This window comes from Chiloscyllium plagiosum, unplaced genomic scaffold (assembly GCF_037043375.1).
Source record: "Chiloscyllium plagiosum isolate Xiang-an unplaced genomic scaffold, Cpla_swu_hap1 HiC_scaffold_46, whole genome shotgun sequence".
Classification (NCBI taxonomy): domain Eukaryota; kingdom Metazoa; phylum Chordata; class Chondrichthyes; order Orectolobiformes; family Hemiscylliidae; genus Chiloscyllium; species Chiloscyllium plagiosum.
In genome coordinates, this window is record NW_028270184.1 from 1,055,079 (window position 1) to 1,071,866 (window position 16,788).

The window sequence follows — 16,788 nt, forward strand, 5'->3', positions numbered from 1 at the left end:
GTTTCAACTTGCCTGACCATCTTCAGAGATTCATACACATGAACCCTGAGGTTCCTGTGCTGCTGTCGTCTCCTCAAAGTTGGACCATTGAACCTGTATATGTCTCCATGTTCCTTCTACCAAAATGCGTTACTCCACATTTCTCTGCATCGAGATTCATCTGCCAGGTGTCTGTCCATTTGGCCAACTTATCAATGTCCCTCTCAAGTCACTCAGCATCATCCTCACAATTTAATATTCTCACTAGTTTAGTACATAAACAAATTTAGAGATTTTATCCTCAAAAGCCATCTCCATGTCGTTTATATAAATCAAAAGAAGCAAAGGTCCTAATACAAATTCCCTGGAACATCACTTTCAATTTGTTTGCAATCTGAGAAATGCCCATCTATACCTATCTGTTTCCTATCTTTCGGCCAACTTCTAATGCATGACGCCAAGAGCCTATCAATCCTGAACATTTCTAATTTGCTAACCAACAATCTTTGTGGCACAATATCAAATATTTTTCTTACCCTCTGCACCATGAACTTTTATTTTTCATATTAACCTTTTAAATGGGTGGCACAGTGGTTAACACTGCTGCCTCACAGCACCAGAGACCCGGGTTCAATTCCCACCTCAGGCAACTGACTGTATGGAGTTTGCACATTCTCCCCGTGTCTGCGTGGGTTTCCTCCAGGTGCTCCGGTTTCCTCCCACAGTCCAAAGATGTGCAGGACAGGTGAATTGGCTATGCTAAATTGCCCGTAGTGTTAGGTGAAGGAGTAAATGTAGGGGTATGGGTGGGTTGCACTTCGGCAGGTCGGTGTGGACTTGTTGGGCTGAAGGGCCTGTTTCCACACTGTAAGTAATCTAATCTAAAAAATGGCATCTTATCAAATGCCCATAAGCAGTTTCCTGATAACATGCTATCAGATTAACTGCCCTGTCAGTCCTTGTTTTTTCTCTTTCTTCCCTTTCTGAATAGGCATGTTACATTTGCTAAATTCCAGTCACTGGGACCGCTCAAGAATCTGAGAAATTTTGGAAAATGAGAAGCAGTGTCTCTCTGCAGCTGCCTCTTTTTTAACCTTAGGATGTTGACCATTCTGGCATGGGGACTTGTCAGCTTTTAATCCCTTACATTTTTCTAATATTTCTAATGTCAATGATTTAAAGTTCCTGACTCTCTTAGTCCCTTGGTTAGCCCTACACCTGTTATATACTTTGTGTTTTTGATGTGTTTGAGTTTGAATAGTGTCAGGGACGTGGTGGGTTTGAATGGTGTTGGAGATTCGATGGGTTTGGATGGTATCAGTGAGATGATGGATTTGGATGGTGATGGGGAGGCAATGGGTTTGCATAGTGATGTGGAGGTGATGGGTTTGGATGGTGATGGGGAGGTGATGGGTTTGGATGGTGACGGGGAGGTGAGGGGTTTGGATGGTGACGGGGAGGTGAGGGGTTTGGATGGTGACGGGGAGGTGATGGGTTTGGATGGTGACGGGGAGGTGAGGGGTTTGGATGGTGACGGGGAGGTGAGGGGTTTGGATGGTGATGGGAGGTGATGGGTTTGGATGGTGACGGGGAGGTGAGAGGTTTGGATAGTGACGGGGAGGTGAGAGGTTTGGATAGTGACGGGGAGGTGAGGGGTTTGGATGGTGATGGGAGGTGATGGAGAGGCAATAGGTTTGGATGGTGATGGAGAAGTGAGGGGTTTGGATGGGGATGGGGATGGGGATAGGGAGGTGAGAGGTTTGGATGGGGATGAGGAGGTGAGGATTTGAAACCTGAATACAGGCTGAGGTGACTAGTTGCTGTCAGGGGCAACCATTTAACAGATGCTCTTAATAACTTAGGTGGCAACAAGATGGCTTCTTGATGCAAATAACATGACAAAATGGCTTCTAGGTTGCAAACTGACAATTCTGCGAAAGCTGCATAAAATGGTTTTTAAGTTACTCACTGCTAATTCTGCAATAACTGCATAAGTGACTTACCACAGTCTGCTTCAATAAAGATTAGCAGACAATGTGCCCTTTAAAGCATAAAAATAAGTCAACAAGATAAGACATTACTGACCATCCTAACTGACCTTCAAATGCAGGTGCAATAGCTCAGTGAGTGAGATAAGGATGGCCTGAGTGTTGGAAAATAAAGTTGGCTCCCAGGAAGTATCATTGGACTAAGTAACTGTCATAGAGATGTACAACACAGAAACAGACCCTTTGGTCCAACTTGTTCATGCTGACCAGATATCCTAAATTAATCTAGTCCTATTTAGAGTCATAGAGATTTTCTTTGAGAAGATTTGTCGCTTGGATTGAGGTTCTGGATGTAGGTTTGCTCGCTGAGCTGGAAGATTCATTTGGGTTTGATGAAACCCAAACATATAAATAGAAAGCAGAAATTATCAGCAGTGCTTCGCCTGAGGCCCACTGAAGATGTTACCTAGTAGGGTGACGAAATGTCTGGAAATGAACCTTCCAGCTCAGCGATCAAACCTACATCCAGAGTCATAGAGATGTACAGCACAGAAAGAGACCATTCAGCCCACCTCATCCATGCTGACCAGATATCCTAACACAATCTAGTCCCACCTGCCAGCACCTGGCCCATATCCCTCCAAACCCTTCCTATTCATATACCCATCCAAATGCCTTTTAAATGTTGCAATTACACCAGCCTCCACCACTTCCTCTGGCAGCTCATTCCATAAACGTATCACCCTCTGAGTGAAAAAGTTGCTCCTTAGGTCTCTTTTATATCTGTCCTCTCTCACCCTAAACCTATGTTGGACTCCCCGACCCCAGGGAAAAGACTTTGTCTATTTGTCCTATCCATGCCCTTCATAATTTTATAAAGTCTGAGAGAAGATTTGTAGCTCGGGTGCTCGTTGTTCTGGTTCTGTTCGCCGAGCTGGGAATTTGTGTTGCAGACGTTTCGTGCCCTGTCTCGGTGACATCCTCAGTGCTTGGGTGCCTCCTGTGAAGCGCTTCTGTGATCTTTCCTCCGGCATTTGTAGTCCGGAAGCGGCAGATTCAAACCACTATAAATGCCGAAGGAAAGATCACAGAAGCGCTTCACAGGAGGCTCCCAAGCACTGAGGATGTCACCTCGACAGGGGACGAAACGTCTGCAACACAAATTCCCAGCTCGGCGAACAGAACCACATCAACTCTATAAGGTCACCCCTCAGCCTCCGACGCTCCAGGGAAAACAGCCCCAGCCTGTTCAGCCTCTCCCTGTAGCTCAGATCCTCCAACCCTGGCAACATCTTTGTAAATCTTTTCTGAATCTATCAAGTTTCACAACATCTTTCTGATAGGAAGAAGACCAGAATTGCACGCAATATTCCAACAGTGGCCTAACCAATGTCCTGTACAGCCGCAACATGACCACCCAACTTCTGCACTCAATACGCTGACCAATAAAAGAAAGCATACCAAAAGCCTTCTTCACTATCCTACCCACCTGCGACTCCACTTTCAAGGAGCTATGAACCTGCACTCCAAGGTCTCTTTGTTCAGCAACACTCCCGAAGACCTTACCATTAACTATATTACTCCTGCTAAGGTTTGCTTTCCCAAAATGCAGCACTTCACATTTAACTAAATTAAACTCCATCTGCCACTTCTCAGCCCACTGGCCCATCCGATCAAGATCCCGTTGTAATCTGAGGTAACCTTCTTCGCTGTCCACTACACCTCCAATTTTGGTGTCATCTGCAAACTTACTAACTGTACCTCTTATGCTCACATCCAAATTATTTATATAAATGTCCAAAAGTAGAGGGCCCAGCACCGATCCTTGTGGCACTCTATTGGTCACAGGCCTCCAGTCTGAAAAGCAACCTTTCACCACCACCCTCTGTCTTCTACCTTTGAGCCAGTTCTGTATCCGAATGGCTAGTTCTCCCTGTATTCCATGAGATGCAGCCTTGCTCACCAGTGTCCCATGGGGAACCTTGTCGAATGCCTTACTGAAGTCCAAATAGATCATCATGTCTACCGCTCTACCCTCATCAATCCTCTTTGTTACTTCCTTAAAAAATTCAATCAAGTTTGTGAGACATGGTTTCCCATGCATAAAGCCATGTTCACTATCCCTAGGCAGTACTTGTCATAGAGTCATAGAGATGTACAGCATGGAAACAGACCCTTCAGTCCAACCCGTCCATGCCAACCAAATATCCTAACCCAATCTAGTCCCACCTGCCACCACCTGGCCCATATCCCTCCAAACCCTTCCTATTCATATATTCATCCAAATGCCTCTTAAATGTTGCAATTGTACCAGCCTCCATCACTTCCTCTGGCAGCTCATTCCATAAACGTATCACCTTCTGTGTGAAAAAGTTGCCCCGTAGGTCTCTTTTATATCTTTCCCCTCTCACCCTAAACCTATGCCCTCTAGTTTTGGACGCCCCGACCCCAGGGAAAAGACTTTGTCTATTTACCCTAACCATGCCCCTCATAATTTTGTAAACCTCTATAAGGTCACCTCTCAGCCTCCGACGCTCCAGGGAAAACAGCCCCAGCCTGTTCAGCCTCTCCCTATAGCTCAAACCCTGGCAACATCCTTGTAAATCTTTTCTGAACCCTTTCAAGTTTCACAACATCTTTCCGATAGGAAGGAGACCAGAATTGCACACAATATTCCAACAGAGGCCTAACCAATGTCCTGTACAGCTGCAACATGACCTCCCAACTCCTGCACTCAATACTCTTGACCAATAAAAGAAAGCATACCAAACACCTCCTTCACTATCCTACCTACCCGTGACTCCACTTTCAAGGAGCTATGAACCTACACCCCAAGGTCTCTTTGTTCAGCAACACTCCCGAAGACCTTACCATTGAGTGTGTACGTCCTGCTAAGATTTGCTTTCCCAAAATGCAGCACCTCGCATTTATCTGAATTAAACTCCATCTGCCACTTCTCAGTCCATTGGCCCATCTGGTCCAGATCCTGCTGAAATCTGAGATAACCCTCTTCGCTGTCCACTACACCTCCAATTTTGGTGTCATCTGCAAACTTACTAACTGTACTTCTTATGCTCGCATCCAAATCATTTATGTAAATGACAAAAAGTAGAGGACCCAGCACCAATCCTTGTGGCACTCCACTGGTCACAGGCCTCCAGTCTGAAAAACAACCGTCCACCATCACCCTCTGTCTTCTACCTTTGAGCCAGTTCTGTATCCAAATGGCTAGTTCTCCCTTTATTCCATGCGATCCAGCCTTGCTAACCAATCTCCCATGTGGAACCTTGTCAAACGCCTTACTGAAGTCCATATAGATCACATCTACAGCTCTGCCCTCATCAATCCTCTTTGTTACTTCCTCAAAAAGCTCAGTTCAAGTTTGTGAGACGTGATTTCCCACAGACAAAGCAATGTTGACTATTCCTAATCAGTCCGTGCCTTTCCAAATACATGTACATCCTGTCCCTCAAGATTCCCTCCAACAACATGCCCACTACCAATGTCAGGCTCACTGGTCTACAGTTCCCTGGCTTGTCCTTACCACCTTTCTTAAACAGTGGCACCACGTTAGCCAACCTCCAGTCTTTCCACACCTCACCTGTGACTATCGATAATACAAACATCTCAGCAAGAGGCCCAGCAATCACTTCCCTAGCTTCCCACAGAATTCTAGGGTACATCTGATCAGGTCCTGGGGATGTTTCCAACTTTATGCGTTTCAAGACATTCAGCACCTACTCCTCTGAAATATGGACATTTTTTCAAGATGTCACCATCTATTTTCCTACATTCTATATCTTCCATGTCCTTTTCCATCATAAATATAGATGTGAAATACTTGTTTTGTATCTGCCCCCTCTCCTGCAGCTCCACACAAAGGACGCCTTGCTGATCTTTGAGGGGACCTATTCTCTACATAGTTACCCTTTTGTCCTTAATGTATTTGTAAAAACCCTTTGAATTCTCCTTAACTCTATTTGCCAAAGCTATTTCATGTCCCCTTTTTGCCCTCCTGATTTCTCTCTTCAGAACATTCCTACTGCCTTTACCCTCTTCTAAGGATTCACTCGATCTTTCCTGTCAATACTTGACATATGCTTCCTTCTTTTTCTTAACCAAACACTCAATTTCTTTAGTCATCCAGCATTCCCTATACCTCCTGGCCTTTCCTTTCACCCTAACAGAAATATACTTTCTCTGGACTCTCATTATCTCATTTCTGAAGGCTTCCCATTTTCCAGCTATCTCTTTACCTGCGAACATCAGCCCCCAATCAGCTTTTGAAAGTTCTTGTCTAATAATGTCAAAATTGGCCTTCCTCCAGTTGAGAACTTTTAGATCTGGTCTATCCTTTTCCTATTTTAAAACTAATAGAATTATGGTCGCTGGCCCCAAAGTGCTCCCCCACTGACACCTCAGTCTCCTGCCCTGCCTTATTTCCCAAAAGTAGGTCAAGTTTTGCACCTTCTCTAGTAGGTACATCCACATACTGAACCAGAAAATTTTCTTGTATACACTTAAAAAATTCCTCTCCATCTAAACCCTTAACACTATGGAAGTCCCAGTCTATGTTTGGAAAGTTAAAATCCCCTACCATAACCACCCTATTATTTTTACAGATAGCTGAGATCTCCTTACAAGTTTGTTTCTCAATTTTCCTCTGATTATTAGGAGGTATATAATACAATCCCAATAATGTGACCATCCCTTTCTTATTTCTCAGTTCCACCCAAATAACTTCCCTGGATGTATTTCTGGGAATATCCTCCCTCAGTACAGCTGTAATGCTATCCCTTATCAAAAATGCCACTCCCCCTCCTCTCTTACCTCACTTTCTGTCCTTCCTGTAGCATTTGTACCCTGGAACATTAAACTGCCAGTCCTGTCCGTCCCTGAGCCATGCTTCTGTAATTGCTATGATATCCCAGTCCCATGTTCCTAACCATGCTCTGAGTTCATCTGCCTTCCCTGTTAGGCCTCTTGCATTGAAATAAATGCACTTTAATTTATCAGTCCTACCTTATTCTCTGCTTTGTCCCTACTTGCCCTGACTGTTTGACTCACGTTTGTTCTCAACTATACCAGTCTCAGACTAAAATCTTTCCTCACTATCTCCCTGGGTTCCCCCCCCCCCATTTTAATAGTTTAAATCCTCTCATGCAGCACTACCAAATCTCCTTGCCAGTATATTAGTTCCCTTCCAATTTAGGTGCAATCTGTCCTTCTTGTACAGGTCACTTCTACCCCAAAAAAAGCTTTTAATGATCCAAAAATGTGAATCCTTCTCCCGTATACCAGCTCCTCAGCCATGCATTCATCTGCTCTATCTTCTTATTTCTGCCCTCAGTAGCTTGTAGCAACGGGAGTAATCCAGATAATACTGTTCTCGAGAACCTCCTTTTTAAATTCCTGTCTAACTCTCTGTAATCATTTTCAGAATCTCAACCTATTCCCTTCTTATGTCGTTGGTTCCAATGTGTACAATGATCTCCTGCTGTTCCCTCTCACCCTTGAGAACATTCTGCACCCTCTCTGAGACATCCTTGATCCTAGCACCAGGGAAGCAACACACCATGCTGGTTTTTTGCTGCTGGCCACAGAAACGTCTGTCTGTACCTCGGACTAGAGAGTACCCTAACACAATCGATCACTTGGAACCCGACGCACCTCTGATTACAATAGAGCCAGTCTCAATACCAGAAACTTGGCTGTTCGTGCTATGTTCCCCTGAGAATCCATCACCCCCTACATTTTCCAGAACAGCATATTGTTTGAAATGGGGATAGCCACAGAAGACTCCTGCACCACCTACCTACCTCTCTTACCTTTCCTGGAGTTAACCCATCTATGTGACTGTATCTAAGACTTTCCCCCCTTCCTGTCATCCATCAATTCCCCTTGCTCTTGTAAATTCCTCATTGCCTCGAACAGCCTCTCCAACTGATCCATTCGATCTGATAGGATTCGCAACCAACAGCATTCATTGCAGATAACCTGCAAATTCAGTAACCCGTAAACTCTCCCTAAACTCCCACATCCAACAAGAAGAACATATCAATGTGGGCAGCACGGTGGCTCAGTGGTTAGCACTGCTGCCTCACAGCACTAGGGTCCCAGGTTTGATTCCAGCCTCGGGCGACTGTGTGGAGTTTGCACATTTTCCCCGTGTCTGCGTGGGTTTTCTCCAGGTGTTCCAGTTTCCTCCCACAATCCAAAGATGTGCAAATCAGGTGAATTAGCCATGCTAAATTACCCATAGTGTTAGGTGCTTTAGTCAGAGGGGAAATGGGTCTGGGTGGGTTACTCTTCAGAGGGTCGGTAAGGACTGGTTGGGCCGAAGGGCCTGTTTCCACACTGTAGGGCATCTAATCTAATCTAGTAATGGCCATTTTTGCTTCTTTCAATCTACATACCCAGAAAATAGCACTGTCTTATTCCTCTACAAAACACTGCTCCAGATTAAATTAATACTTATGGCTTATATTTTAAGTTTAATCAAGAGACATAGCTCAATAAAACATATAATCAAGAAAGATCCCACTTTACTTACTACTATAGACTTATCTACTTTTGTGCTGTGACCTCGCCCAGACAGGTTCCTCCAAGATCAGTTGTGAATTTCACAGTTTTTAATTTTCCCAGACATAGTCTGATGTCCAGTGATACATTAATTCAACAGCAAAGGCAGTAACTGCTAACTCTGTCAGTTAGCAATGTGAGTTTCTTTCTCTCTCCTGCACTGACCTCACAATGTGCTTCCTTTGTTTGTTCTTCTCCCTTTTAAACGGCTGTTGTTTTGACTATTTTTTTCTCCAAAGTTCCAAAACAATGCAACAGCATATAAAACAGTAATTGCTGCTCCTGGAATTCGAGGAAATCACCTCCAAACCCTAAAATACCTCAAAAAAGGAGCTACTGTTACAGCCAGAAATTTTTCCCGTCCTCCATCTTGGATTACTCAGAATCCTGTACCAGCATTTGGCCCATATCTCTCTAAACCCTTCCTATTCATATACCCTTCCAGATGTCTTTTAAATGTTGTAATTGTACCAGCCTTCACAACATCTTCTGGCAGCTCATTCCATGCATGCACCACACTTCACAAGAAAAAGTTGCCTCTTAGGCACCTTTTAAATCTTTCCCCTCTTACCTAAACCTATGCCCTCTAGTTCTAGATTCTCCCACCCCAGGGAAAAGACCTTATCTTTTTACACTATCCATGCCTCCCATGATTTTATAAACCTCTATAAGGTCACCCCTTAGCTTCCTATACTCCAGGGACCATACATGAGTTTACTGAACCTTTTGCATTGGGGCATCCACTTGCATAGGTCTGAAACTCTTGGCATTGATCGCTATGCATTTGAGAAAATTCTGCCATTTCTGAAACAAACCTAAACCAAATACTTTGATGAGAAACAGGTGATATGCCAACTAGGTTCCTGTATGAAACTGCTTCCTGTTGTGCTATACCCACCAGAGGTTAATGTTTTCAGCAACACAGGAGCAGAATCAAGCCTGTCAACTCCTCTAACCTGCTGAGCCATTCAAAATCATGACTTATTGTCCACCTTGATGCTATATTCCCAAGGGATTCCTATATGCCTTGAAATCATGAGTAACTACAAATCTATCAATCTCTGTCTTGAAATCACCAAATGATGGAGCTTCCACAGACCTCCAAGAAAAAGATTTCCAAAGATTTATCACCCTCTGAGTGAAGTTGGTCCTACTCATCTCACTCATAAATGGTCTGCCCCCTTACTATGACACTATCCCCTGTCTAGATACCACAGCCAGGGAAAATATTATTTCTGCATTTACTCTGTCAATCTCTGTCAAGAATTTTGTAAGTTTCTAAGAGACTGCCTTGTTTCTCAAAATACCAGAGTGTACAGGAGCAAGTTCCTTAACAGGACAGTACCATCATCCCAGGGAAACACAGGATATCTTTCCATGGGCAAGGAGACTAGAATAGTACACAATACTCAGAAGCAGTCTCACATTGTAATTGTAGTAAGATACTTTTACTCCTATACTCAAATAACATTGTGATACAGGCCAATATACCTTTGTGTCTTCCTAATTGTTTCCTGCACCTGCATGTTAGCTTTCGTGACTTCATTAAAGACAAGTCCCTTTAGACATCCATACTTCCTAAATACGTATTTAAAAAATACATTGCATTTCTGTTTTCTCTACCAAAGTTGATAACCTCACCTTTTACCACATTATATTCCATTTGCCATATTCCTGTCCATTCACTGACCCTATCCAAAACCCCTTGAAACCTCTCTGCAGCCTCATCACAACTTTGATTCCCTTGTGGCACTATTGCTAATTTATTAATCTAGAGAACAAAAAGATTTCTGTTTCTGTTTCAGATTTCCAGAGAACTGCAGATGCTGGAAATGTGAAACAGAATCAGAAATGTCAGGAGTACCTCAGTCGATCTGGCAGCATCTATGGAGAAAAAACAGACCCAACCTTTCAGGTCCAGTGACCCTTTTTCAGTACAAAGATAGCTTACTGAGGTTTTCTAGCAATTTCTGTTTTTGTATTAATGCAGAGACGCTGGTAATGTTGTGGGGATTCGGGTTCAAATTCCCCTACAACAGATTGTAGTATTTGAATTCACTAAAAATCTGGAATAAAAAGCCCATGGTGAACATGAAACTGCTGTTGACTATCAGGAAAACCCAACTGTTTCATTCATGCCGTTTGGGAAAGGACAAAGTCAGCAGTCACATGACAACAGGTTATGGTCCAACAGATTTATTTAAATCACAAGCTTTCAGAATGCTGCTCATCATCTTATGATGGCACAACATTCAGCACCGTTCACAACTTCTCAGATATCCAAGCAGTCTGTGTTCAAAAGTATCAAGGCTCGGACAATGTCCAGAATTGGACTGTCAACTAGAAAGTAATATTCATGACACACAAGTGTAATAACAGAGAGTCTCACCATCAGCTCTTAATATTTTACCTACATTACAATTCTACATGCCCTTGCAACTACATTCAAAAGGGGTTATCACTGATCAGAAATTGAACCAGCCAGTTAAATACTGTGGCTAAAAGAGGATGCTAGAGATTAAGAATTCTGCAGAAAGTAACTGATGTCTCATTCTGTCCACCATCTACAGCTCACGAAGCAAAGAATACTCTTCCACTTGCCAGATGACTGTAATTCCTACTACAGTCAAGAAGCTCAGCATCATGCAGGACAAGACAGCCCATTTGATTGGCAATCATTTACCATCTTTAACATGCACTTTCTTCACTATCAGAGCACAGTGGCATCAATAAGAACCATTTACAAGATATACTGTAGTAAATCACCAAGACTGCTTTCAACAGCAACTTACAGGCGATGCGATGTCAATCATCGAGAAGAACAAGGACAACAGACGCATGGGAACACCATGCATGTTTCCCTCTGAGACACACACCACCCTGACTTGGAACTGTATCTACATTTGGGGAACTAGAATGTCAACTATATTCATTATCACTGCGTGAAAATTCTGAAACTCCCTCACTAACAGCACTGAGTGTGCATCAACACCCAAAAGATTGCAAGTGGTTCAATAAAGTAGATCAGTGTCATCTCCTCAGGAGCAATTTGGGAATTAGGAGCGGACGACAAATGTCTATCTTTCCAGTAACACTTGCTAACTATAAAAGAGTTTTTTTTTAATTTTTAAAAGATGGTTCAGGAGGATCAGATATCAGGACATGAGATTAGGCATGATAGAACTACTTAAAATAGCAAAACTATTAAAGCAATCAAAGAAGATAATGCCCTTGGTCTCAACAGAATGAAATATATGAATTTTAAAAGTATCTCAAGAAGAAATATAGAAGCAATATTACACACAGAGAAGGTTGCAGTATAGAGTTAGATAGATAACAACATATTTAAGAAGGAATATAGTGCATAACATAGGAACTATCAAGCAGCTTAAATATTGATGGTGGGGAAAATAATGAAATCCCTGCTAAAGAAAAAAGCAGGAAAGTGTCCAAAACAAGTTTTCAAAATGTCAGGTCTCATGTCAGGTAGCCAGGAAGGATCTGAAGAGAGAGCTAAGAGCAGCAAGGAGGGGACATGAAAAGCCCTTAGTTGGTAGGATTAGGGAAAAACCGAAGGCTTTCTATAGGTATGTCAGCAATAAAAGAATGACGAGGGTAGGAATAGGTCCAGTCAAGGAGAGTAGTGGGAAGTTGCGTGTGGAGGCTGAAGAGATTGGGGAGACACTGAATGAATACTTTTTGTCAGTATTCACTCAGGAACAGGACATTGTTGCCGATGTGAATATTGAGTCACAATTAAGTAGAATGGACGGCTTTGAGGTATGTAGGGAAGAGGTGTTGGAAATTCTGGAAAGAGTGAAAATAGATAAGTCCCCTGGGCCTGATGGCATTTATCCTAGGATTCTCTGGGAAGCAAGGGAGGAGATTGCAGAGCCATTGGCCTTGATTTTTATGTCCTCGTTGTCTACAGGAGTAGTGCCAGTAGACTGGAGGATAGCAAATGTGGCTCCCTTGTTCAAGAAGGGGAGTAGGGATAACCCTAGTAACTATAGGCCAGTGAGTCTCACTTCTGTTGTGGGCAAAGTCTTAGAGAGAATTGTAAGGGATAGGATTTATGAACATCTGGATAGGAATAATGTGATCAAGGATAGTCAGCATGGTTTTGTGAAGGGCAGGTCGTGCCTCACAAACCTTATTGAATTCTTTGAGAAGGTGACTAAGGAGGTAGACGAGGGTAAAGCGGTAGATGTGGTGTATATGGATTTTAGTAAGGCGTTTGATAAGGTTCCCCATGGTAGGCTACTGCAAAAAATACGGAGGTATGGCATTGAGGGTGAGTTGGAGGTTTGGATTAGGAATTGGCTGGCTGGAAGAAGACAGAGGGTAGTAGTTGATGGTAAAGATTCATCTTGGAGTGCAGTTACTAGCGGTGTTCCGCAAGGATCTGTTTTGGGACCACTGCTGTTTGTCATTTTTATAAATGACCTGGAGGAGGGGCTAGAAGGTTAGGTGAGCAAGTTTGTGGATGATACGAAAGTCAGTGGAATTGTTGACAGTGAGGAAGGATGTGTCAGGTTACAGCGCGATATAGATAAGTTGCAGAGCTGGGCAGAAAGGTGGCAAATAGAGTTCAATGTAGGTAAATGTGAGGTGATTCACTTTGGTAAGAGTAACAAAAAGACGGGGTACTGGGCTAATGGTCAGATACTTGGTAGTGTGGATGAGCAGAGGGATCTTGGTGTCCATGTACACAGATCTCTGAAAGTTGCCACCCAGGTAAATAGTGCGGTGAAGAAGGCATATGGCGTACTGGCTTTTATTGGTCGAGGAATTGAGTTCTGGAGTCCTGAGGTCATGTTGCAGTTGTATAAGACTCTGGTGCGGCCACATCTGGAGTATTGTGTGCAGTTTTGGTCGCCATACTATAGGAAGGATGTGGAGGCACTGCAACGGGTGCAGAGGAGGTTTACCAGGATGTTGCCTGGTATGGTAGGAAGATCGTATGAGGAAAGGCTGAGGCACTTGGGGCTGTTTTCATTGGAGAAAAGAAGGTTTAGGGATGACTTGATAGAGGTGTACAAGATAATTGGGGTTTAGATAGCTTTGACCATGAGAACCTTTTTCCACGTATGGAGTCAGCTATTACGAGGGAGCATAGCTTTAAATTAAGGGGTGATAGGTATAGGACAGATGTTAGGGGTAGATTCTTTACTCAGCGAGTCGTGAGTTCATGGAATGCCCTGCCAGTAGCAGTGGTGGACTCTCCCTCTTTATGGGCATTTAAACGGGCATTGGATAGGCATATGGAGGATAGTGGGTTAGTGTAGGTTAGGTGGGCTTGGATCGGCACAACATCGAGGGCCAAAGAGCCTGTACTGCGCTGTATTTTTCTATGTTCTATGTTCTATTTGTTCAACCTTACTGAACTTTTTGAAGCGGTAACAAAGGGTAGACAAGGGTAATGAAATAAAGGTAATCTGTGTTTCTAAAAAGCCATTGAAACTGAAAATGTATATTGACAGATTTTTGTTTACCAAAGGTATGGGGCAATGATGGGATCAAGTTTCTGATCAACCGTGATCTCATTAAATGGTGATGCACACTCTTGGTTGCCACATAATTAAGATAAATGAACAAGGTTGAAGCATGTGAAATTGTGACAAGTAGCAGAAAGGATAGCAAGCAATGTAGAGGTAAAAGGTACCTATTCAGAATTACAGCTGACTCCCACAAAACCATTATTGTTTACAATACATATTAATGATTTAGACTTCCGAATCAAAAACAGTTTCTAAATTTGAGAATGATGTAGGAATTTGAATTCATTAAAGGAAAAGAACACAAACACTGTGGCTAATTTCTGGATGGATAGAATTGAAAAGTTGGTATGTTACACTGAGCTTATTAGAGCACAGTTGGAATGCTATACTGTATACAGTTCAGGTCACCTTTTAATAAAAGAGTTACAGATGCACTGGAAAAGATTTTAAAAATTGCATGGATGGTACTGGAACAAAAGGTGAAATCTTGAGGATGATAAACAGGCTAGATAAGCATTCTCATATAATGTCTATTGTAAATACCAGGAGTATTACAAACAAAAGCAGAAACTGCTGCTGAAACTCAGTAGGTCTGGCAGCAGCTATGAGAAGAAAGCAGAGTTAACTTCTGAGTCCAGTGACTTTTCATCAGAACTGAGAGCAGTGAGGAAAATGGTCTATTTATACTGAAGATGAGATTTGAGGGAGTGATTAGATTAGATTCCCTACAGTGTGGAACCCGGCCCTTCGGCCCAACAAGTTCACACCGACCCTCCGAAGAGCAACCCACCCAGACACATTCCCCTACATTTACCCCTAACACTATGGGCAATTTAGCTTAGCCAATTCACCTAACCTGCATATCTTTGGACTGTGGGAGGAAACCCACGCAGACACAGGGAGAATGTGCAAACTCGACACAGACAGTTGCCCGAGGTGGGAATTGAACCCGGGTCCCTTGCACTGTGAGGCAGCAGTGCTAACCACTGAGCCACCGTGCTGTGGGAGGAGAGGTGAGCGGATACTTAGAGATGGAACCCAGAGAAATAGAGATGTCAAAGGGATTATTGATAACAGGCTCGGACAGAGGGAATAAATGATAATGAGAGCTGACAGTAGCAGAGAAGGATTGGCTGTAATGGATCTGGGTCAACCCATCTCATGTATTTCAGTTCCCATCCCTTCTCTCCCCTCCTACAACAACAGCTTTCACATTTAAAGGATTATAAGCTGCCATTTCCACCACCTCCAGCAGGATTTTGCAACCTGACATATATTTTCTTCCCCTCCTATGTCAGCATTCTGCAGGGACTGTTCCCTCCAGGATATCCTAGTCCAATATTCCTCCAATCCCAACACCTTCGCACATCCCCAGAGAACCTTCTTACGCAATTGCAGAAAGTATGACTTGCCAATTTGCCTCTTCCCTCTTCACTATCCCAGACATACCTTCCAGGTGCAGCAGCGATTTACTGCACTTCATTCAATCTAATCTACTGTATTCACTGTTGATAATGAGGTCTCCTCTACTCTGGAGAGACAGAATAAAGACTGGGTGATAACTTTGTAGAAAACCTACATTCTGTCTGCAAAAATGACCCCAAGCTTCCAGTTAAATACCACTTCAACACACCATCATGTTCCCATGCCAACATTTCTGTTGCAGGCATGCTGCAGTGTTCCAGTGATCGTCAGTGCAAGTTCGAAAACAGTATCTCATTTTCCGGTTGAGTTCCCTGCAGCCTCAGGGACTCAACAGTGAAGTCAAGAACTTTAGAGCCTATTTCTGCCCTTACATGTTTCTTGCCCAGCCCCACACCTTGATTCTGTCTTTACATGGGTTGCTTTCATCACAGCCTATCCATTCTTTCCTTTCTCTCAGTTCTCGTTATCCCTTATTCAGCTTCTCTTTTGTGCTGACATACTATCAATACTCTAATCCCCTCAATCTGCCTACCACTTTCAAGTATCTCTCTCACTCTCTCTCTGGGGTCCATCTCCACGTATCTGCCCATTTCCCATAGAGTCATTCAGCATGAAAACTGACCCTTTGGTCCAACTTGTTCATGCCGACCAAGTTTCCCAAACTAAACTAGTCACATTTGACTGTGTTTGGCCCATATCCAAACCTTGGAGATAGTGAGGACTGCAGATGCTGGGAAGACAATTGATAAAACATGGAGCTGCAAAAAGCACAGCAGGTCAAGCAACATCATGATGAAGTCCTGATGAAAGGTCCTGCCCGAAACATCGACTCTCCTACTCCTCTGATGCTGCTTGACCTGCTGTGCTTTTTCCAGTTTCACATTTTATTGCCCCATAGCTGAACCTTTCCTAATGAAGTACCTGTCCAAATGTCTTTTAAATGTTGTAACTGTACTTGTATGTACCACTTCCGCTGGCAGTTCATTCCACATATGCTCCACCCTCTATGTGAAAAAGTTGTCTCTCAGGTTCTCTTTAAATCTTTCTTTTTTCACTTTAAAAATATTCCCTATAGTTTTGAACTCCAGTACCCTAGGAAAAATTTTAGTTACTAAGAATCGAAACGTTAACTGCTTTCTTTCTTCCCACAGATGCTGCCAGACCAGCTGAATTTCAAAAGCAATTTCTGTTTTTGTTTCAGATCTCCAGCATCCTCAGTTCTTTGTTTTATTTAAGATCATTACAATTGTATTGAGGCACCTAAGAGATGGAGCATGCTGTACAGATCTCATTGCACTCTGTACTTTCCAAGC

General features: G+C 43.1%; 1 protein-coding gene across 2 annotated transcripts in view; it reads right to left on the reverse strand.

Annotated features, from left to right (window-relative positions):
* The window catches only part of rcor2 (REST corepressor 2), a 79,458-nt gene that overhangs the window by 62,037 nt on the left and 633 nt on the right, over window positions 1–16,788 (reverse strand). The window lies entirely within an intron of this gene.